Here is a 24,736-nt window from a genome sequence, read left to right on the forward strand (position 1 = left end):
TCAAAACCCTTCACCCTCTTTCATAGTGATGTGTGGGGTCCGTCTCCGGTTATAATCACTACAGGCAAGCGGTGGTTTGTAATCTTTATGGACGACCATACTAGGTTGACCTGGGTCTTTCTCCTTACTGACAAGTCTGAAGTCACCTATGTCTTCCAGTAGTTCTACAATTCGATAGAAACCCAGTTCAATGCAAAAATCACCATTCTTCGGAGCGATAATGGTCGGGAATTCTTTAATAATAACCTTGGGAATTCTTTGCCTCTTTAGGAATAATCCATCAAAGTTCATGTGCTTATACCCCACAACAGAATGGTGTGGCTGAATGGGAAAACCGTCAGCTAATTGAGGTTGCTCAGTCACTCATGCTATCCACATCTCTTCCGTCATATCTTTGGGGAGATGCTATTCTGACAGAAGCTCACTTAATAAACTTAATGCCTTCTCGGGTCTTAAAGTTCCAAACTCCTTTTGACTATTTCAAAGAGTCATATCTTAATAACTGCCTTACCCTTGATGTTCCACTTCGTGTGTTCGGGTGTGTTGTGTTTGTCCATACCCATGGTCTTAATCGAACCAAATTTACCCCTCAAGCTCAGAAGTGTGTTTTTGTGGGATACCCCCTTCATCAACGCGGGTACAAATGTTACCATCCTTCTTCCTGCAAGTACTTTGTCTCCATGGATGTCACCTTCTTCAAAGACCGTCTCTTTTTTCCCCTTAGTCCTATTCCGGGGGAGAGTATAAGTGAAGAGTCCAACTGGGGTCTAAGTCCTTGCCTGCCAGACCTTCCTGAGTCCATTCCCGAGATAAGTGTCAATGCTCTTATTCTTCCTACTGAGCAAGTCCCATGGATCACGTACTATAGGAGGAATCTTAGAAAGGAAATAATGTCGCCGATCACTTCTCCGGCTCCAGTACATGAGTAAAAACGAGTGACAGTTCCAGGTACGAAGTATTCTATTCCTAATAATGATAACATGTATGGTGATAATGCTTGTATTGAAAGTAGTGTAAGTAGAGACAGTATCGAGAATGTAATTAATGTGGATACTAATCAACATGATTGTATTGACAATAACAGTGATAATACTGATAATGTGGCTGGTATGGGTGAAGGCAATAATGAACCCAGGTTCCAACTAAAAATGTTGAAGAAGGTATAAATAAGACAAAGCAGGATACTGAGTATGATGAGAAGTTAGAAGATCAGAAAGACCCAGATGAGACAAAGCAAGATACTAAGTGTGATGAGAAGTCAGAAGAACAGGAAGATCATGATGCCTCTCTTGACATTCCTATTGCTTTGAGGAAAGGAATGAGGTTTTGTACCAAGTACCCAATGGAGAATTATATGTCTTATAGTAACTTGTCTCCGGTGTTCAAAGCATTAGCTACTAGCCTCGACACTATTTCAATGCCAAGCAGCATATATGCAGCTATGGAAATTCCTGAGTGGAGATCCGCTGTCATGGAAGAAATGAAAGCTCTTGAAAAGAACGGCATATGGAAACAGGTCACTCTTCTTGAAGGACACAAAACAGTTGGTTGCAAATGGGTGTTTACTGTTAAGTATAGACCTGATGGTACGATCAACTGGTACAAGGCACGGTTAGTGGCCAGAGGTTTCACTCAGACCTTTGGGATAGATTACTCAGAGACTTTCTCTCTAGTAGCAAAGTTAAATATAGTTCGTGTGCTCATCTCGGTTGCAGTTAATAAGAATTGGCCTTTGCACCAGTTTGATGTGAAGAATGTATTCCTTAATGGAGAATTAAAAGAAGAAGTTTATATGAGTCCGCCTCCAGGGTTTGAAAAAAAGTTCAGTCGCAAAGTTTGTAAACTGAAGAAGTCATTATATGGGTTGAAACAGTCTCTTAGGGTTTGGTTTAGCAGATTTACTACATTTGTAAAATTGTAAGGGTACAGTCAGGGACATTCAGACCATACCTTATTCACAAAGAAGTATGTGTTTGTGAAAATAGTAGTTCTAATTGTGTATGTTGATGACATTGTAATCTTGTGGGATAATGCTTCAGAAATAGACAGATTGAAGAAATGGATGGCTAAAGAATTTAAGATCAAGGATCTTAGAAGGTTAAGGTATTTTCTCATAATGGAGGTGGCCCGGTCGAAGGAAGGCATCTCTGTCTTTCAACGAAAGTATACGCTAGATTTGCTTAAAGAGACAGGTATGACAGGATGTAAACCAGTTGACACTTCTATGGAAGCAAATACTAAGCTTAGTGATTTGAGTAGTAGTGCACCAATTAACAAGGAGAGGTATTAGCATTTGGTCGAGAAGCTAATTTATCTCTCTCATACAAGATCAAATATTGCACATGCAGTAAGTGTGGTTAGGCAATTTATGCAGTATCCTTATGAAGAACATATGAAGGCAGTGGAATAAAATTTGAGATATTTAAAGGCTTCTCCAGGTAGAAGATTAATGTTTATAAAGTTAGACAGACGATGCATCGAGACCTATACAGGTGCTGATTGGGTAGGCTCAGTGGTCGACAGAAAGTCGACATCGAGCTACTATACGTTTGTTTTGGGTAACCTTGTTACATAGAGAAGTAAAAAACAAAAGGTGGTTGCCAGAAGTAGTGCCAAAGCTGAATACAGAGCCATGAACCTTAGGATATGCGAGGAAATATGGCTGGAAAAGGTCCTAATTGATCTTAACCAAAGTCATGATGGGACAGTGAAACGTTATTGTGATAACAAGACTGCTATAAGCATTGCAAACAACCCTGTTCAGCATGACAGAATGAAGCATGTAGAGATTGACAAGCATTTTATCAAAGAAAGGCTTGACAGTGGAAATATCTGTGTTCCTTATGTTCCTTCTAGTTAGCAGATTGCAGATGTACTCACAAAAGGGCTATCACGATAACTCTTTGACTCATGTGTTAGCAAGTTGGGTGTCGTTGATATCTACGCTCCAACTTGAGGGGGAGTCACTACAAGAAATCTGACTTCTCTCAACATCACATTTCGTTGGAAAAGTGTGAAAAAAGAGTTGGAAGAGCCTCTCTCGACGAATAAAAGGTCGTCGGGAGTTTAGTCGGGAGAAACCCATCGGGAGAGGATCTTCCAACGCACTTTAAAACGGCGTCGGGAGTTATTCGGGATGCATATATAGGGCGTCGGGCATCGGGAGTTCCCCGAATAATTCCCGATGCCGTTTTAAAGTATGTCGGGAGATCCCGAACTCCCAACGGTTGTTCTATGCATCCAGAGTTCCAGAACTCCCGACGATATTATTTAATGCGTCAGGAGATACAAGAACTCCCGATGCAGTAATATATGCGTGGGGAGTTCATTTATTAGTTGAAAATTATTTTTAATTTATCGTTTGTAATTTTTTAAACTTTGATCTGAAAACCTGTAAAACATAGTAAACCAAATAAAGATTCACATAATTAAACAACGAAAATGAAGTCCATATTATAACAAGTAAATAAAAAATTACAATATCCAAATGAAATCAATACTAGAAGTTCATAAACATTCATATCACAAATACATAAAAAAATAAAATCAAAACGTCTAGAACACGTCTCGAACACAGCATCTTCAACAATTGTCCCAGCTCATCTCCGAATAGCATTTTACAATAAAACAAAAACATTCAAATGTTATATCGGTAAACATCCACAATACGTTCAAACTTCAATATGGGTGGTAATGAAACTCTACCCACCCCCCACGACAAACATGTAACCTCCCGAACATCAAAAACACATAAAACGAATAAACAATGACCAACACACATAAAACTCAAACTTTGTCCCCAAAATTTTTTTAACCCAATCTCAACGCATACCCCAACAATACATTAAACTTCGTAAAATTCATAAACACACAAGAACTACGAGTTCAAGTATAAGACGGGTGTAATGAAACTCTATCCACCCCCCACGACAAACATGGAACCTCCCGAACATAAAAAACACACAAAACGAGTAAACAATGACCAACACACATAAAACTCAAACTTTGTCCTCAAAATTGTTTAACCCAATCTCAATGCACACCCCAACAACACATTAAACTTCGTAAAATTCATAAAGACACAAGAACTCCGAGTTCAAGGACAAAACGAGTGTAATGAAAATCTATGCACCCCCCACGACAAACATGGAACCTTCAGAACATAAAAAAAAAACACACAAAACGAGTAAACAATGACCAACACACATAAAACTCAAACTTTGTCCCAAAATATTTTAACCTAATCTCAACCCCCCCTCCCCCACCAACAACACATTAAACTTCACAAACATTCATAAACACATAAGAACTCCGAGTTCAAGGACAAGACGGGTGTAATGAAACTCTACCCACCCCCCATGACAAACATGGAACCTGACGAACATAAAAAACACACAAAACGAGTAAACAATGACCAACACACATAAAACTCAAACTTTGTCCCCAAAATGGTTTAACCCAATCTCAAACTCCCTCCCCCCCACCCCACCATAACACATTAAACTTCGTAAACATTCATAAATACACAAGATAGCCAACAAAAAACACACAAAAATCCAGTTGTTTGGCTACCTTAACTGCAGGATAGCCAACAATTCTTTATCATAAAGCTACTTAAGACATAATTACTTTGCTACCATAACTGCAGGATAGCAATATATTAGACAACTAAATAATGTAGTAATCATTCCTAATTTGATGGATCTCCTCTATGTGATCGTATCATGTCTTCAATCATTTTTTTCATTTTTTTCATTTGTCTTACATGATCCTCTTGCATTTGTTTTTTAACATCTTCAAGTTCCTTAATCCTCGACTAAGACTGTTGGAAATTGACTCTTAATTCCTCCATTCCCGTCTCCGTTCCTTGAGTAGATGACGAGCTTGATGAGATGCTACTCTTTCTTGACTTAGGCTTAGGACCCCAACCTAGGCTTTTTTAATATCTGGGTCGTCTACCCAAAACTGTCTCACAGATTTCATCCTCTATTAATGGTTGAGAACTTTCTAGAGTGGGGCTGGATTGTAATTCCAACATTTGATGCTAGACATATTAATTAAATGGGTAAGAACGAGCGACTAAAGTTAAAAATGGGAGAAAAAAAACACGATAGTAAAGCAAAAAATGTTACATGTGCATTTTCAGTTGCCTCGTTCACAAACTTGCCACCTTTAAAGTGTGTTTCCTTAAATAGGTCAACACGTCCTATTTCTCGACCTTCATTTGCCTGCAACTCTGCCTGAATTTGCAGGAATGATTTCGATCCACCTACGTGGGCGAACGGTAATTTCTCTCTATTCTTCCTGTTCATCATAGACATTTCCTACATTTCAAGAAAAAAAAAATATGTCAATAGTGTGATGTATTAGTAAATGTAACAAATGATACGCGCCCTAAATATTCTACTTGAAACGCTTCACTCTCAAAGCGGTCACACAAAAAGTACCAATCTTCTAGCCTATTTTTAAGCCAGCTAGGCAAATTGGCACGTGTTTGTTGAGGATCTCCACATTTTCTGTAATGTCTGTGCAAATCTGCTCTAAATTCTTTGAAGGAGTTTTGTATTTGATGTTCTATAAAATGGTTAATTCGTTGACTGGATAGATCAAGTTCGAAATGAGGCTACAAAAGAATGAGTGAAGAATTAGAATAGATGATGTTCATGACGGTAAAAGAATAAACTTATAATTATTTACCAATAATTGACTATAAGCCAATTCTATAAACTCGTTTGGAACCTTAGCAAAAGTACGACAACGTACTGGAAATGCAGATCTCACGGCGACGATGTTGAGATATTGATTTCGTCTCCCCTTCATTTATCACAATTGTAATTCTACTATGTTTTTGGACGTATTTTTCCAACTCGATGTTCCACGAATGCTCGCGTTTCCTCCTAGTGGATCTGAGCTACTATCTGAGGAATAAAAAATTTAAAACAATTTATGATGTATTTCAGTTAACAGAATATATTTCAAAATATACTAACCTGAAGTATCACCCACAGAAGATACCGTGTTTCCTATATATATCTCCTGGAATTCTTCATCAGCCTCTTGTTGCCTATTGGGGTTGACATCGTATTTGTACAAATACAAAAAAGACAAAACAATATTAAATTAACAATAAATACGTGTAACCTAGAGAAAAAGAGAATTGAGTAGATACGTCATTACTCATCATCGTAATCTTATTCAAATTATTCATCAGCACGTGAACTGTTATTGGGAGATAATTGTTCTTCATCATCATCGTTTATGAAGTCATGATCGCCATGTACAATAATTGGTCTTTCCATAACTGTAGGATCAACGTCAACTCTACATAAAGTAACCTCCTCAATGGTTTCATCCACTTGGACTCCACCAACAATTTCTAGTAAATTTAGTTGTGCGTTTTCAACATCATCCACTTCTGGTACATCCCATATTCGTTTATTTTGGACTACTTGAACAACTTTCCAATTGGTACCATATTTGATGTCACCAATGTAAAATACTTGTTATGCTTGGATAGTAAAGATGAAAGGCTCATTGATATACCAAAAGTATGATGTATTGATCGATTTGTATCCTAAATCCACATGTGTCCTATTACTTTTGTTGTTATCTGTGTCAAACCATCTACACTTCAACAAGAAAACACATATTCTATTCGCATATTGGAAATCTAATACTTCGTCTACAACACCGTAAAAATTGTTATCCACAATTGCATTCTCACTAATCTCCCCGGCCACTAGGATTCCACTATTTTGTGTAGCTCGACGATTATCACACTCTACAGTGTGAAACTGTACCCCATTAACAATGCATCCATTGTAAGAGCACACCTCAGACGAAGGTCCCATTGAAAGTGAAAAGAAATCATCAGAGATATCTTCTCTCTTGCGCCGTTGTAGAACCTGATAATTAATTATACATTAAAAATGACTATGAAAAATGAATCATCCCTCAATTATTGCCTACAAAATGACTATGTATACTTGAGATTTGAATTAATCGAGAAATTTGCGTTGATGTTTTATATATAAGTCAAAGGCACTTTGAGCTTCACGACGAATTAACCTCAAATGTTGCCTACAAAATTGATCATTTAAATGTTATATCAAAGGAGATACCCTAGAATTTAGAAAAGGAAAAAGTTTGAAACGTACTTGCGATAGTCTGTTATTTCTTTACAATTGTTGAGAATGTACTAATGTGCAATACGCTTTTCCTCCGCTAATAGCGTCCGTAAAGTTGACGCCCCTAATAGTGGTACCCTCTACCTAAATAATTCAAATTCACCAAATATCTTGTGATCGGGAATGTTATAATCATTTCGTTCAATCCCACTTAGATATCACGAGCAGAAGTTTCATGATTCATTCATTGCATATGCTTCCGCTATAGACCCCTTGAAACGTGCTTTGTTCCGTACAAATTGTTTTAATGTTCGTAAACTTCTTTCAATAGGATACAACCAACTTTAACAAACTAGACCCACCACTTTGGTTTCATATGGTAGATGAACTACAAGGAGTACCATTACATCGAAAAAGACAGGTGGAAATATTCTCTCCAACTTACAAAGTATGACTATGATGTCTGCTTGTAGTCTGTTCAAATCACTTATACATATTGTCTTTGCACATAAGTCACGAAAGAATGTACACAACTCAACAATAGCAGTGGATACATTTTTCGGTAGGTATGCTCGAATACCAATAGGAAGTAGTCTGTGAAGCAACACATGATAGTTGTGTGTTTTCAGCCCCAATATTTTTTTATCTTTGTCATTCACACATCGTGATATGTTAGATACGAATCCATCAGGGAATTTCAATGATTTAAAATACTTACAAAAAGAAATCCATTCACCATTTGTTAATGTGTATGCTGCATGTGGTTTTACAAATCTGTTATCGACCTGTATCAAGTGTAGGTCCTTTCTTATCTTCAAATCTTGTAAGTCTAATCGAACGTTCGTTGTATCCTTTGTCTTTCCTTCAATATTTAACAATGTGCCCACCAAATTGTCGCATATGTTTTTTTTCAATATGCATTACATCCAATTTATGTCGTAACAATAGTCTGGACCAATATGGAAGTTGGAAAAAAAATACTTTTCTTAGTCCAGTTTAGAATTCGCTTTCTTTTTTTTATCTTGCTTCGATGGATGTTTGCTAAGCACAGAAAAGTTTAGCGTATTTATTTATTGTAAGATTTCTTCTTCATTCATTACGACTGGTGGAGGTCTACGTTCAACTTTTCCATCATGTTGTCTACTTTGACGCCAACTATGATTCTCTGGAAGATAACGTTGATGTCCCATAAATGATTTTTTCCCTCTTATCCCGAAGGACGAATTATCTTATTTGCATATTGGACATGCTTATTACCCTTTTGTACTCCACCCAGATAAGTCACCGTACGTAGGGAAGTCATTAATCATCCATAATAAGGTAGCATATAGTTGAAAAAAACTCACCAGTAACAGAATCATAAGTTTGCACACCAATTGTCCATAACTCTTTCAACTCTTCAATCAACGGTTGCAAGTAAACATCAATTTCCTTTCTAGGAGATTTCTGACCAGATATGAGCAAATACATGAAGAAGTTTGTTTCCTTCATGCATTTCCAAGGGGGCAAATTATAAGGAATTATCACCACAGGCCACATACTATAAGAAGTGCTCATATTTCCAAACGAATTGAAGCCATCTGAAGCTAATCCCAAACGAACATTTCGAGGATTTAAAGCGAAATGAGGAAATTCACGATCAAAATGTTTCCACCCCTCTGCATCAGTTGGATGTCTCAATACATCCTCCGTTTCAACTCGCTTATCTTTATTCCATCTCATGTCAGAAGCGCCTTCTTTTGATGCTAACAATCGTTTTAATCTCGGTATTAATGGAAAATGATGCAATACCTTATGTGGTATTTTTTTACCCTTGTCATCATTAACTTTGTACCGAGACTCACCACAAACGGGGCATTGTTGTAAATCTGCAAACTCTTTCCAATACAATACACAATCATATTTGCATGCATGAATAAACTCATAATCTAGGCCTAAATCACGCAATTTTCGCTTGACTTCATAAAATGAAGTAGGTATAGAGGTGCCAGCTGGAAACGCTGCTTTTAACAATTCCAACAACATGTCAAACGATTTGTTATTCGAGCCGTTGAGAACTTTGATATGCATCAACTTCACTAAAAAGTTCAAGGACGAAAATTGCGAACAACCAGGATATAATTAATTACGTGCTTCGGTCATTAAATCCTCGAATAAGTTCGTGGTATCTCTTTCTTGACCATTAAAGGACATTTCATTCTCAATCATTCCTTCATTTGCATTTTCGTTTTCAATTGGAACTTGTAAATCGTTTATAAGATTCAACATCTCATTTTCTTCGACAACATGACTCTCTATACTATCTACTTCAACATCCTGTATTGAATGACTTGTATGATTTCTAGATAAGTTTACTGGCTCTCCATGATATACTCATTCACAATAGAGATATTCCATATGTTAATAGATGTCGCTCCACAATATCTATCTTTTCCTAAATTAAATTCATACAATTCTTGCATGGACATCTTATTCGTCCGGAATCATTAACATGAAACTTTTCCATATCTAAGAACTGGGATATTCCTTCTCTATATTCCACTGATAACTTATTCCTTAGTTTAATCAATTCTTTATTCATCCTTAAAAATAAATATTTTCTGACCAACTTGTAATCCAAAACAATAACCTGGATTAGAGGACAACGTACAAAGTATTTATTAAGCATTGAGTTCCATAATTTTCATTTTTTAAGGCAAACTAAACACATAGGTCCCTAAATCTTTTAAATTGTCTAACAACTTTCAAATTTTTTATTTAGTACGTCTCCAAGCTTTCAATTTTGTATCTAATATAGGCCTTTCATCTATTCAACATCTTCTAAAATTTACAAGTCTATTGGACATAAAATTTAAAGTTCAATTTTCTATTAGACACAAAATTTAGTTTTATGTCTAGTAGATTCTTTAAACTTTTTTAAAATATTAAATGTGTTAGGGACCTATTAAGTACCAAATTGGAGGTTTAAAGATTTATTTTATATTTTTTAGATTTATAGATTTATTAGACACAAACATATAAGCATAAAAAAGTTCATATACTAAAAATAGCACATAGCATCTATGTACTAATTTTCTTTCTCTTTTCAAGGAAAGTTCGAAATGTTAAATCATGCATACTTAGGCTCCAAATAACCAACATCATATCATTTTTTAGACATAAAGATAGTGTTATAATCGACTTGAAACTTAAAAGAATGTAATAATGTTTATCTCTAACGAATTATGACATGTTCGTTATAAAATTACTCTATAGAATTTCAGAGAATTGTAAAACAAATATATGATGCAAAATTGACGAGATCTTAACAAAAGCGACATACACCGATATTGGATGATAAATATGTGCATTAGTTAAATTTTAAAATTTGTATCCAAGTTGATATTATTGAAATCTAGTGAAATTGACACAGTCTTTAACATTGTCTTTTTTTATTAGTGGGTTAATTAATTGTAATATTTATCAAAGTTGAGGTCTAATTTGATTAAATTGAAAGTAACGAATAGAAATGGATACACACATTTGAATGGGCATGATTTGTACAAAAGGATATGAAATAATGATTTAAATAAATATACAAGATAAAATAAAATGAGAAGATTACCAGCGGCGCGGTGGCTGAACGAGACGAGGAGACGATGGCGATGGCAGGCACTTGATTGCAATTGCTAACCGAAGGGAGGAGTGGCGACGGCGGCGAAAAAAGAGGAGAAAAATGGGAGAGGGAGGGAGAGGAGTGGGGGGAGGGCGAACGGCGGCAGGGAAGGAGGGGAAAAATGGGAGAGGGAGGGAGAATAGTGGGGAAAAATGGGGAAAATGGGAGAAGGAGTGGCAGTTAGGGGAAAATGGGAGAAGGAGAGACGGAACGGCGCGGGGAGAGGTGGGGGCGGCGCGGGTTAGGGTTTTAGGGAAGAAATGGGGAAAAGAAAATGGGGAAGATGGGGAAGAAACCAGACCCCTCTCCCGACTGGCGTCGGGAGAGCTAGGGAACTTCCAACGGCTAATGCATGGCGTTGGGAGTTTCCTATTTTTAATCGTTGGGAGTTCCCTAGGAACTCTCGACGGCCTTTACGGCGTCGGGAGAGACGGTCTCTCCCGACGCTCGATTTAGGAGTTGGGAGAACTCATTTATCTTATAGTGAGTGTTGAAAATATAATATTTGTCCTAGGGGCATTTTTGTCTTTTCACGTGTACCCTAGGGTTTGATCTTTTTCTATTTAAACTGTAGCGTCTGAGCATTATTCAGTATCACATTATTATAATAAAGTTCTCTGCACCATAGTTTTTCCTCCCTATACTAGAGTTTTTCCACGTAAGAAGTATGTGTCATTTTCTCTTCTCTTTACTTTTCATCAAAAACTAAATTTTTAATTAAGGAAAACATTAGAACAAACTGTACTAGATATTTAGGAACTAAAATGTTTTTTCCCCTTCATTTTCTTTAAGATATAGTGACCAATCATTATTTTCTATTTTTTAATTCTTTTTGGTGAAATGCAATATCGATCTTTTAAGAGTGCCCACGAATCCATTCTTTGAGAATATCTAAAATGAAATAAATTTTCGCTCATTAAAATCGCGTCACAATAGAATGACCACTTACAGGAATTAGTTGCTGACAGACAATAAAAGTCTGAATTATATCATTACATTTTTTGAAAAAATAAATTGTATCATTATATTCATTTGTTGTCTTAAGAAAATATTGAAATAGTGAGGTATTAAAAATATTAGTCCCACGGTGTAAAGAATTAATAAGATAAAAAATTTACTGACTTTAACTTTGAAGGTAAACTTTTTGAGTCAAATAGGGAGTCCTTCTCGACTCTAACTCTTTTGACCAATCACTATCTAAAATAATTAAAAAATCTCAAAAGTGTTTTATAGTTTTAAATTTTTTTACTATAAAATGTAAATATTTTTAAATATTTTTTATATTTAAAAGGTCTCGATAAATTCAGTAGATATATTTTTTTTTATACACCAAGCACAAAAATATGCTAATGAAACCACTATAGAATAATTTTTTAAAAAGACTAAATATATATTTAAAACTATAATATTATGTTCTTTTTTATTTAGATTTTATGGGTTGAAAAGTTTCAATATAATTCGTTCATTTATGTCTAACGTTTTTTTTCGAATACTTATATCTAACATCTTTTACTTTAGTCTATGTGTATCAATAAATATTATGGTTGGTTAATGATTAACTTACATACCTTAATAATACTTGCTGAATTATAGAAATTTTAAGAGGGAAAAAAAAAAAAAAACCCCTTCTCAAAATTTCAAAGAAATTGGTATAGGAGTTTTGAGTTTTCTTCAATTAGACGATTTTTTTTCTTCCTTTAAATTTTTGCCAATTCACTAAGTAATATATTGAGAAAGTTTATCATCCCTTAAATTCTAACCTTCAAGGGCATTGACATACTAATTAAATTGAAAAGTTCTAATATAAAAGATATTAAAGTAAAACTTTTAAGATAATTTAAACTAAATTGAAAAATTAGCTAAATATAAAAACCTATAGTGAACTTCAGGAGCGCAATAAATATTAAAATAAATTAAATATAATATATAAATAATTAAAATAAAATAAATCAACGAAATATGAAATAAGAAAATTTTCTAAAATCTTCACTTTTTCTAATTTTCATGAAATTTGTTCTTTCAAAATTCACAAAATACCACTATTTTTGTCAATTTGGCAAGTAAGAAATAAATTATATGAATAATAACTATATATATGAAGTGTAGAACTACATTTGACATTTTTGACACTGAGAATGGATATCTATTTTATACATCATTTATGATATTTATAATAAAAAATATAGTATTTGACTTAAATCCATGCAAGTTGCTTGGGACACTTTTATTTTTGTTTTTTGAATGGGAAATTAAAATAATCTTTTGATACGTGTTGTCGCAGTTGTGGTGAGTGGTGAAGGTGACTCGTCGATGCATGCATGGGCTTTTCATCCATCCGTCCAAATCCCCATAAGTACCTTTTTTTTAAAAAAATATATATATATTCAACGAATTACCATAATTTTAGTTGATAATTAATATTTTATCTCCTAAACTATACATTCTAATTTAATATTTTGGCAAAAAAAAAAAAAAAAATACAAGAAAAATTTTTACAGATAAAAAAATATCAAATTATTTAATATCAACCTTTATCAATGGTAGACTTCTATCAATTTTTATCACAAATAGACATTGATAAACTTCTATCAATCTCTATCAATGATAGATATCTATTAGTTTGTATCACTAATAGACGTTAATAGATTTCTATCAACATCTATCAGTTTATTAGTAATAGACTTGTATCAGTTTCTATCATTGATAGATGCTGATAGATTTCTATTGACGTATATTTGTGATGGATATTGAATATGACTATAATTAAATTTTGCTATTTGTGTATATTTTTTCTTATTTTTCTATTTCTAAAAAAATTCTAAAATATAAAGTATTTTTATTTTAATTTGATTTATTAGATACATTTTCAAAATGTTTAGTTTTGTTTTTAGTTTTAACTTTAAAGTATTAATACAGTTAATATTGTTTCAAAAAAGTCTTTTTCCAAAGGACTTTGAAAGTATTAACTATTTTGGTTATTATTCTTTCAATCATGAGATAGATAGACGATGTGTCATATGTCGTTGACATAAACATGTATTGAAAATTACATAAATTAGTAAGTTGGCCTAGATATACTTATAATTTTATACAATTATTAATTTAAAATATTACCATAAATTTATATACTGGTTTTCCAATAAATCATTATCTTATTAATTTATCAAAATTATCAATTTAGAGCTTCGGTCATGTCGAAACCGAAAAGTTTATAATTTTAGAGAGGTTAAGTAATTTATCGAGTATTAATTTATAAAAATTATATTATATATATATAGCTATTTCAAATTGATCCACGTTTATAGTTATTTCAAAGCGCACTGACTAAGTGCAACCTATATCATGTAACCCTCTATTAACATAATAATAATAATAAAACAATAACACATCAATTAGATAACTGATTGGTGGGTCACACAAAGATATATACCATCTTACCCAACCAGTACCCATTTTTTCTTTCAAATATAGTATAGTATTTGACAAACACCCACTGATGCCTAAATTAAAACAGTGTTCTTGAGAAAGGTGTAATAAAACTAGGGTTTTGTAAACTTTCAAATGTCGGTATTATTTTTTTTACTTATACATGACTGACCTATTGCCTTATTATTATCATTGTTGTTTTTGCTTTCTATATGCATAGATTATGTTTGAATTAGGTTTAGTTTCAGATTGTTGTAGTTTTTAAAATAATTGCTAGTAGTCTATTTTTTTTAAAAAAAATAAATAAATAAAACCAATAGAAAGTGAAAAATATTTAGTAAATTTTAATTTAAAATTATATAAAAAATTAATTGTAGTGTAGATAAATTAATACTAAATTTATGTAGTTGAATTGTAACTAAATTTTGGAGAATACAGGTGAGAAAGTAAATTAATATAGAATAATATATTTGAGATTGGTGAAAGTATAAAATATTAGGAAAGTTAAACTCTAAAAGCTCGTATCTAGTGAACAATAACGTTTGCACGTTAGAATAAACTAAAAAGTGTTTTTTTTTTTTTTGGTATAATAAATAATTTATTTTACAAAACAGACCAGGTTGTTAAGATTTTCCGTTGAATTCTAGGACTTATATTTGTGGGCTAGCTGATCCGTAGGCCTAACTTGGGCCCTGGGCCTAGCCAACTTAGCCTTTGGGCTAACACAGGCCCAATAGTTGGGTTGGCCACTAGAGGTTTGTCGAGCTATGATCAGATGTTTCCACTTAGATCCCATCCGTCTGGTCCTTTCGTAAGTTTCGTTGTATTTTGATCAAATCTAATTTCACTTCTAACAAAGATTCCGTAGATGTTCAGTGGTCTTTTACTTTAATTAATACCACATGAGGATAACAACGATAATTCACTAGAAACGAAAAAATTAAAATTAAATTAAAATTCATTTTAGAAGTAACAATTTAGATGATAATAATTTAGTTCATTGTCATTTATTTTATAACAATTTAGTTCCTAAAATTCAGGATATAATAAAAATTTAATCTTTAATACTTAATTTTCTTTTTAAGATTTAGTCTTTATCGTAGAAATTAGAATTAAAATTTAATAATTTTTTTTAAAAATAAATCAATAAACTAATTAGAAACTTAATATCTTTATAAAATACAAAATGTACGTCATAAAATAATATAATCCACATCCAATTTTAATGGATTTCTTTTAACATTGAAGACTAGGAACTCATTTGGATTGAGTTTTTTTTGAAAAAAATTAATTTTTATTTAAATACTTTTGATAAAAACTGATTAAAACATAGTTACCAAATAGTCCAATTTCTTTAAAAAAAAAAAAAAAAAGACTTATTTTTTTAAAATAAAATTAAACATTTAAAAATATATTTTAAACACACCTTAAATTGTTACAAATTTGAACATAGAATGATAAAATTATTATATATCAAAGTCAAGATACCAAATTGTTATAAATCTGAAAATATGTAGATTAAATTGTCACAAATTAAAGTTTAGAGAATAAAATGGTTATTGAAAGCGAAAAGGGGGAAATTACAAAATTGGGTATAAGTGAGAACACGTGGAAATTAAATGAACACATGTAGACGCACATGGAATGGAACGTGTTGGATGATATAGAAAGGTGAATGTCAATACGATGACGTGGCATTTAAAAGGTGGCAGTGGCAGCTGGCAAAACACTCCTCTCATCTCTTTTTTGTATTAAAAACAAAAACCTTTTCTCACTTTTACAAACCCTAAAACGCAAAAATAGAAAGAAGAGAACTACAGAAGGGGGATTGAGAATAAAGAAGAAGATGGCATTAAACGACGACGCATCGAGGAAGACAACGGGTTCGGTATTAAGCCAAAAGAGAAACATTCCGTTCAGCAACACGACCATGGCTATTGCTGGCACTCTCCTCCTCGGAATCGGCTACATGGTTTATGTCAACAGATCCAGAAATAATGTTCATAATAATAACAATATTAACCGCTAACATAGTCGCAGGTTTTTTATTTCCTAGGAATACGTCTGGTTTTTTTGTTCTTTATGTTTTACAAGTTTACAATATTGTATGTGTTTGTGTGTATTTGGTCTGTCTTTATACTATAAAAAGCATATAAATAGAAATCTAAGTCTTTTCTTGGATTAATATTGGGCGAGGTTTTGTGAATCAGTTCAGGTTGTATGGCCATGTTTGCTAAATGCTTATCTTCTCGTTTTTTTCTTCCTTTTTTTTTTCCTTTTTTGGTGTACTTTCTTGATGCTTTTTTTTGGGTTGACTCATCGGGAAATCCCAATTCATTAGGCCTTTCGATCTCGAGATGTAAGCGTTTCTGTTTCTCCTTTAATTTGTTTTTTAATTTCTGATTTGAACTTTTGTTCTAGACCTCGAAAATTTTATCCTAACATATGGGAGTTTGTTTGATAACCATTTTATTAATTTTTTACCCTTCAAAAAAAGATACACATCTTTCTTAATTACAACAACTTTTTCAGCTATTTTTTGTTAGTTCTCCAATTTTGCAAAAGAGGAATTATGAAAAAGGAAACAAATCAACTAGAAACAAGAAATAGAGAGGAAAAAATAAGAGGAGGAAGAAAATGTAGAAGGAAAAAAATAAATGATAGACAAACTCTGAAACTCACCGGCGATGGTGATATTTGGAAGAGGGGAAGAGAAGGAGAAGATTTAGAGAGGAAGACGAATGGTTTAGATGAGATGAGAGTGGAAAATTTGTGGAAGTAAAAAAAACATATTGAACCTTTGACCTCTAAATTACCTCCGTATTTGAACCTCTAATTTTTAAGGTAAAATTTGGCGCGAGAGATTGAAAATTAATTTGAAACGATAAATATATTATTTTAAATACAACTTTTTCAGTTCTTTCATGTCAACACATATATTAACTACATTAAATAAATATTAGATCAAAATTTAAAATTCATTCATAAAAAGCATGTCAAAATTTTTTTTAACCACGTGTCTTTCCTCTAGTGATTTCTAAATAGTGCGTTAATACTTGTCGAATTACTGTGGAGTTTGTGTGTGTATGTGTAGATCAATTAGAAATTATATTTTAGATCAAACATGTCATTTTAAAATTTTAGAAATCAAATAAAAAATAAATTTAAATCTCGAGAATCTAAATTTTTAGGTTTAAAAATTCAGTACTAGAGCTTAAAATATTGTGGATAAAACATGTATTTCATCCGTTTTTGTTTGAAGGTTATTCAGTCAAAAGTCTATGGTTGAATGTCGCCAGCAAAAATAATTAGAATCTTAAGTATTTTAATTATATTAAATAGAGTTTCAAAGTTTTTATTTAAATTAGAGTTTCAAAGTTTTTATTTTCAAATAATTCTTTAAATCAACAATAAATTCGGTTGAATATTCTTTTAATAGATTGTAGATTACTATTTGGTATTCTCTCCTATTCTCTTCCGTCTTTAAATTGAGAAGTAATTTAGAGAATTTAGAGTGGAATTTCTGGTTTAGGGTCAAGAACAAATTTTCAAAATTGCATGAATCAATTCATCAGTTGATTGAAATTAATTTTATTCAAATGGAAAAAATAATTTTATAAAGTATTAATTCAATAATTAATTTTAAATAAAATTAACTCTAATAATTAATTTTAAATATTAAATAATTAAACAAAAATTCTTAACATGAATCCCTGTCTTTAATATTTAAATCATATTTAAATATTTTTTAATTTTTCAATTTTGTTTAATTTGATAATTAAATGTTTAATTATATCATACATAATTAACAATTCCCGTAATTTGAATTTGAGGTTTCAAATTTTCTCATCATATTATTCTAAGGTTTAGTCCGTTTATGAACTAGTAGGGGACCTAATGGACCTACAAATCACGAGCTTCAACGATTCGAGATTAATTGGCTAAACCTTTTTAATTAAATTAATCAACATTCGTTAACTATCGGTTCAATTCACTAATAGTTGCACTCTTCTCACTGTAGATATATTTTTGTCCATCTGATTTAACCATGGTCAGTAAGTCAATCATTCACAGATTGTTCGTATTTATAGTCGGGTCAAAATCACCATTTTACCCCTATAATACATCTTGCTTCTTAAGTCTCCACTGACCACTAATAAACAATTTGTTTATGGTTCTACAAATAAATCAAGTCCCTCTCAATCATAGAGAGGGCGAGGCCCCTTGTTCAAGACTAGGAGTCAGTACTTAAGGGAACAACCAGTCTACTATCCCTAAAAGCGGGTAGAAGTGAGTTCCATCTTGTAGGATTATGTCCCCAGCTATCTACTTGATCTTACCCCTAAAATGAGAGGCTTATTGAGCGACGATATTGAGCCATTCTCATTGGAGATTAAAGGATACTAAATGAAGTATAATAAAAACATCTCATGTACATTCACAAAATTAATGGACCAGGATGATTAGCCTAAAAAAACCAAAAATTAAAACTATCTATTACATTAAACCATTGAGCAAACCGGTTCACAAGTGAATCGGGTCTTGAACCGCCCGGGCGAAGCCTTCTTCTTGATCGTTTAGTAAAAGTGGGTCGTGTAACCACGATCGTATCGCAACGATCGAGTACCTTTGACTATGTGATGAAGCATGAAGGTCGCTCGATCATTTAGCGCTCCAAGTTAAATGCAAGTTTAAATGATCGTGTAGACGACTACGATGCTGTGAAGCATGATCGTCTAGACGATCGAAGAGCAGGCGATAAATAACATTTACTGAGCGATCGTGTAGTCAGTGACTATGCGATGAAGCATGCTGACCTACACGATCGTTTAGTGTGTGCGCATTAACCTTGCAATGAGTATCCTATACTCAATGATCGTTACCTCATCGTTTACATGATCTGACCAGTCTTTTTCTTCCTCGACGTAATGCGCATCTCCATGCCTTGAAGCTTCATCACGAGCGACTCAAACTGACTCAAACACTTTGAATTACAGACTCGATAGCAAGTTAATATGCCCAGAACCGTAGGGGCCCTTACAATTAACTTTAAAAATGTAAAAGAACGTAATATCCAAAGGAAATCATCCCAGAAATTCCATTAATCCACGTCCACAAACATATTTAACACTTAAACAGAATGTAGACATACTTAAACACCCACCAAGTAAATAAATGCAATTCTATACAGCAATGGATTTGGAATATCAGAACCTATCTCTGATACCAATTGCAGAAACTCTTATCCAAGAGAACCAATGAGCGAAAGCAAGATCTTCCCAAGCCCATTGTGACAAAATTAAAGACATTCACAAACATACAGAACAGTTATGCATCTTCTAACAAATTACAACATGCTTTCATAATTAAATACAAAAGGAGTGAGATACTTACCTTTGAAGAATGTTTATTCTGAAGACCTCTTGCTATCACTACAATCGTCTAACCAATCTCTCGCTGTTGCTTAGATCACGAACAATCTTCTCCACGAACAAGCAACCCCTTAGACACCACCACTCTGCAACCCTGGTATTCTCAGAGTGAGAATCCAAGAGGTGTGGGCTCTGTTGGATTTGGTAGAGGGATGGAGGAGGGCAACGATCGAACTATACGATCAAGCAAGTGGAAGAATGTACTGTCTATCACATAGACTGTGTATGCGTGATCGTTTAGTAAATCTCTCTAAGTACACGATCGTTTAGAAAAACACTCTTGATCGTTTAGAGAATCTCGCTTAGCACGCGATCGCTTAGTAAATCATGCTAGATCGTCTACATGATTGTTTAGTAAAGGGTGCTTTACATGATCGTTTAGTAAAAGGTGCTTTACACGATCGTTTAGGTTGTCGCTTAGAAGGCTATCGTATAGTCTCTCGTCAGCTAAATGATTAGTAATGCACTAATGAAGCAATCTCCTACAAAATGAAAACTCCTTGCATTTTATTTTTTAGTTATGAAAACTAAACATAACCTCCCATTTTCACGGTTATTGGAGAAAAATAACTAACCACAATTATCTCATAATTGTTTAATTATAAATTAATATAATAACTAACTTATCATATTATATTTATAACCTATAGTTTTCATATCACATCATATGTAATATTTAAATAGTTCCTTTCTCCTTTATTAAATATAAATCACATTTATATCAAAATCCTCCAATTAATGTATCTTATACATCATATCAATTATATCACATATAATTGAACCAATGTAATTATATCATATATAATCAAACTCCCTCTTGTTAGTTTGAACACTTCAAACTGATCCAAAAACTGATTCTCAACTTGAATCCATTAAGCTACCAATGGGACCTTATGGACCTGTAGCTTAAAGATCCAACTGTACGTAAATAGCTGACTAAACTCTTTAATCACGAGATCCATTATCTATTAACTGTCGGGCACTCCACTAAAGAACGACAGTTGCACTCTTCTCACCACAAATATATTTTTGTGTCCATTGGATATAACCAATTAACAGTACGACAACCCTTCACAGATCGCTCGTAAGTCAGCTGGGCCAATTTACCATTTTGCCCATGTAGTTACATCTAACTCCTTAAGTATCACTGATTCCTTTAACGAACAATACATCATAGTCCTATTATGAGTGATCACATCTCGGGTCATGAGAAAGTGTGTGGCGCTACATCGTTCAAGCCCTGGAAGCAGCCCTTAAGGGAGCAATCTATCTACTTACCCCTGCTTCAGGGAAGGAGTGAATTCCATCTTGTGTAGCTGAGTTCCCAAATTCCCAATCAGACGAATCTTCAAAGTGGTAGGTTTAAATTGGCGATCTGGCCACTCGCACCCACGCAAATCAAAGAACCACCCTCATAGGCAAGAGTTCCCAAATCACTTAGGATTAAGATCATGTTACTTATGGTCATCCTAGTGAAATGAAAGTCTCTGTCATGAATGATGTTATATAACGAGACTAAACACTTCGTGGTTCGGTCTTTTACAAACTCATTTGTATAGGACACCCCCGCTCGCATGTCTCCACATGAATGATCAGAATCAGACTATCTGTAGTACTTTACAACACTTGTAACATCTACAAAGCTAGTCGTATCCGTAGTGTCACCAGGATAAGGTTTCCTTCTTGTATCCATATACTACAGACCATTTAGGTTATCACTTAAGGTATGATCCACTTGTATGTCTCCACATACATGCTTAAGTCACAACGATAACCAGGGATCTTAGTTTATTGGTTTATGGTAAATGTAACTAAAATATCTCATATTTCATAGACAACAGTGAAGTAAATATCTCATATTATTACATATAAGTATTTATAAATTATAAGACCCTACGAGATTTAAGGCACCAACCTCAATAGAATAAACATTAAATAAGAACTTTATTACAAATAGAATATGTTTAAATATTACAAACTGCGAGTTTTAGGACATACAATGCAACAAACTCCCAATTAGACTAAAACTTCAAGGGGTTTACATATATACAAATCTATTCAATGTTGAGTATGAGAGAATAAATATAAATACAATAAATAAGGGCATCAGATACCCATGTATTCTCCCACTTGCCTTAGATTTATGAATCATGTAGTCCTAGTCCGACTAGGTGACTCTCGAACATTTTAGCCGTGAGGGCCTTTGTAAATGGATCCGTCAGATTGTCTTTTGAGGCTATTTGCGTGATTGCTATTTGCGTGGCGATCACGTCTCCTCGATGTACTATCTCCCTGATGAGATGGTACCTGCTCTCGATGTGCTACCTACGCTTATGGATTCTTAGTTCTTTTGAGTTTGCAACTGCTTCGCTGTTATCACAATATAGGGTAATAGGCAGATGCATATTTGGAACTACTTCCAAATCATTCAAGAACTTCCTAAGCTATATTGCTTCTTTCGCTGCTTCACATGTAGCTACATACTCTACTTTCATGGTGGAGTCAACAATAAAATTTTGTTTTATGCTCCTCCATTCAGAGTAAATACTGATCCCGAAGTAGATTTTCTATAATCCACATCGGTTTGAAAATCAGAATCAATGTATCCTGTAAGGATCAGATCCTTAACAACATACACAAGCCTATAGTCCTTTGTTCTCCGAAGATACTTGAGGATGTTTTTAATGGCACTAACTGCATAGCATATGTCTGGGCATGTACACAACATGACATACATCAAATTCTCAACTACCGATGCATAAGGAATTATTTTCATAGTCTCAACTTCTTGAGGTGTCTTAGGACACTGTTCCTTGGACAAATGAATTCCATACCTAAAAGGTAGCCGACCTTTTTTGGAATTTTGCATCTTATATCTAGATAATATCTTGTCAATATAAAATGCTTGAGATAATGCTAACGTTCTATTCTTGCGATTTTGAATTATTTGGATTCCAAAAACATACAGTGCATCTCCCAAATCTTTCATTTAAAATTGTGATGCTAGTCATCTTTTAATGTCAGATAGGAGTTCTACCTCATTCTTAATTAGTAGAATATCATCAACATATTGTTGGGTTTTATGTCCTAAAAACTCTCAATTTATAAAATAATAAACATCTTCTATAATCAATATACTTGTTATTGATCTCATAAATTATATGAAAGTCTAAATCCAACACTCATGACTATTGCATGAGTACTTGAACTTTATGTGGAGACATAAGAGTGGATCGGGTTCGAGTAAATAGTCAAAATGATCTATGGTATATGAATGAGGTTGGGTACCTTATTCTGGTAACACCACTGGATGTGGCCTACTCTGTAGTTGTTACAAAGAGTTGTAAAATGCTACATACGATGTGATCCTAATTCGTACATGTTATGATATGAAGAGCGGGGGCGTCATATGCAATGAGTTTGCATAAGATCAGGACAAAAAAATAATTCATTCTTACTTTATAACGTTGTTTACTGTATAAGATTGACTATTTCACCTAGATGACCTAGGTAACTTGATCTTAATCTCGAGCTAGCTATGAACTCCTGTTTATTCGGGATTGCCCTTAGATTTGGATTGCCGAGGGTTGGCTAAATAGCGCGGGCTCAATAAGACTCCCATTTCAGGGGTAAGATCGGATAGATAGATAGGAACATAGGGTGCAAGACGGAGTTCATGCCTGTCCGATTTAGGGATAGGAGAAAGGTTGTTCTCTCAAGTATTGAATCCAGGTCATAAACAAGGGGCCCCACCCTCTCACTAGGCTGAGAGAGTTTGGTTTAGTGATTGGATTACAAACCCGTTGTTCATTAGAGGATCAGTATGGACTTGAGGAATAAGACGTAATCTCGGGGGTAAAACAGATATTTGACCCAGCCGTTATTACGACAACCTGTGAAGCGATGACTTGCTGATTATAGTTAAATCATTTAGACATAATATATCTACAGTGAGGGGAGTGCAACTATGGACTTTAGTGGAGTGACTCATTAGTTAACGAATGGAGATTAATTTAGTCTAATGAGTTTAGCCAATTAATCTCGGATCGTTGAAGCCCTTGATCTGTAGGTCTGCGAGGTCTTTCTACTAGCTCGTAACGGACTAGCTCTAGAATAGCGTGATAAGTTAATTTGAATCGTTCAAATTAGTATTAAGGGAATTAGTAAATTATATGAGATATGATTACATGTTTAATTTGAGTATTAAATGGAATAGGAGAATTTATATATATTTAAATATGATTTAAATATATAAAGATGGATATGTGTTAAAACTAATTTAATATTTGATATTAAATTAATTAAATTTTATTTAATAATTAATTTATGAAATTAATTAAAATTTTCATTTTTAAAATCAAAATAGATTTTATAAAATTAAAATTTGATTTTTAGATAAAATTAGAAAATTAGAAAACAAAACACAACAAAATGGAAAAAGAAGTTTTTCCATTATCCATCACCTAAGTAGCTCACTCAAATGGCATTATCTTGGCCTTGTCTTCTTCAAGCATGAGCTGTAAGTTATGCAACTTTTTTCTTTGCATGTTGATCTGCAATATAATGAAGAGATTGGAGTGAAAATCGGGCAGGCAATCTATAGAGATTTTGAGATAAAATTTGGTTTAAAGAAAGAGTTCTTCAGCTAGTTTTATGCAGTGAACATTTCTCCTTCTTCCATTGATTCAAGCTTGTTTTGAGTCCCACAACTCAATCTAGAGCACCAATAGAATAGTTGAAAATATCTTGAGGTGGTCTACAACAATATTTGGAGAAGATAACAGCTGGTGAAGGAGCTTTGAAGAAGTTCTACAAGAGGTATGTCTTAAAACTCACTTGTTTATGCAAAAGCATGCTGTATATTTTGCCAAAATTAGTGAATTTGAGTGCTTAGATGATCCTTGTGCTTCCGCTGTTGCTGATACAATCCTACACATATAATATCAAAAAAGCTACAGTCTTGGTGAAAATATTCTTGTAAACACAAGGTTCGTCAACATTTTGTTCAAAGTCATAAGATTTGATTGCAATATCAAATCTTATATTCCAAGATCGAAATGCTTATTTCAACCCATAAATGGATATTTTAAGCTTGC

This window comes from Benincasa hispida, chromosome 4 (assembly GCF_009727055.1).
Source record: "Benincasa hispida cultivar B227 chromosome 4, ASM972705v1, whole genome shotgun sequence".
Taxonomy (NCBI): domain Eukaryota; kingdom Viridiplantae; phylum Streptophyta; class Magnoliopsida; order Cucurbitales; family Cucurbitaceae; genus Benincasa; species Benincasa hispida.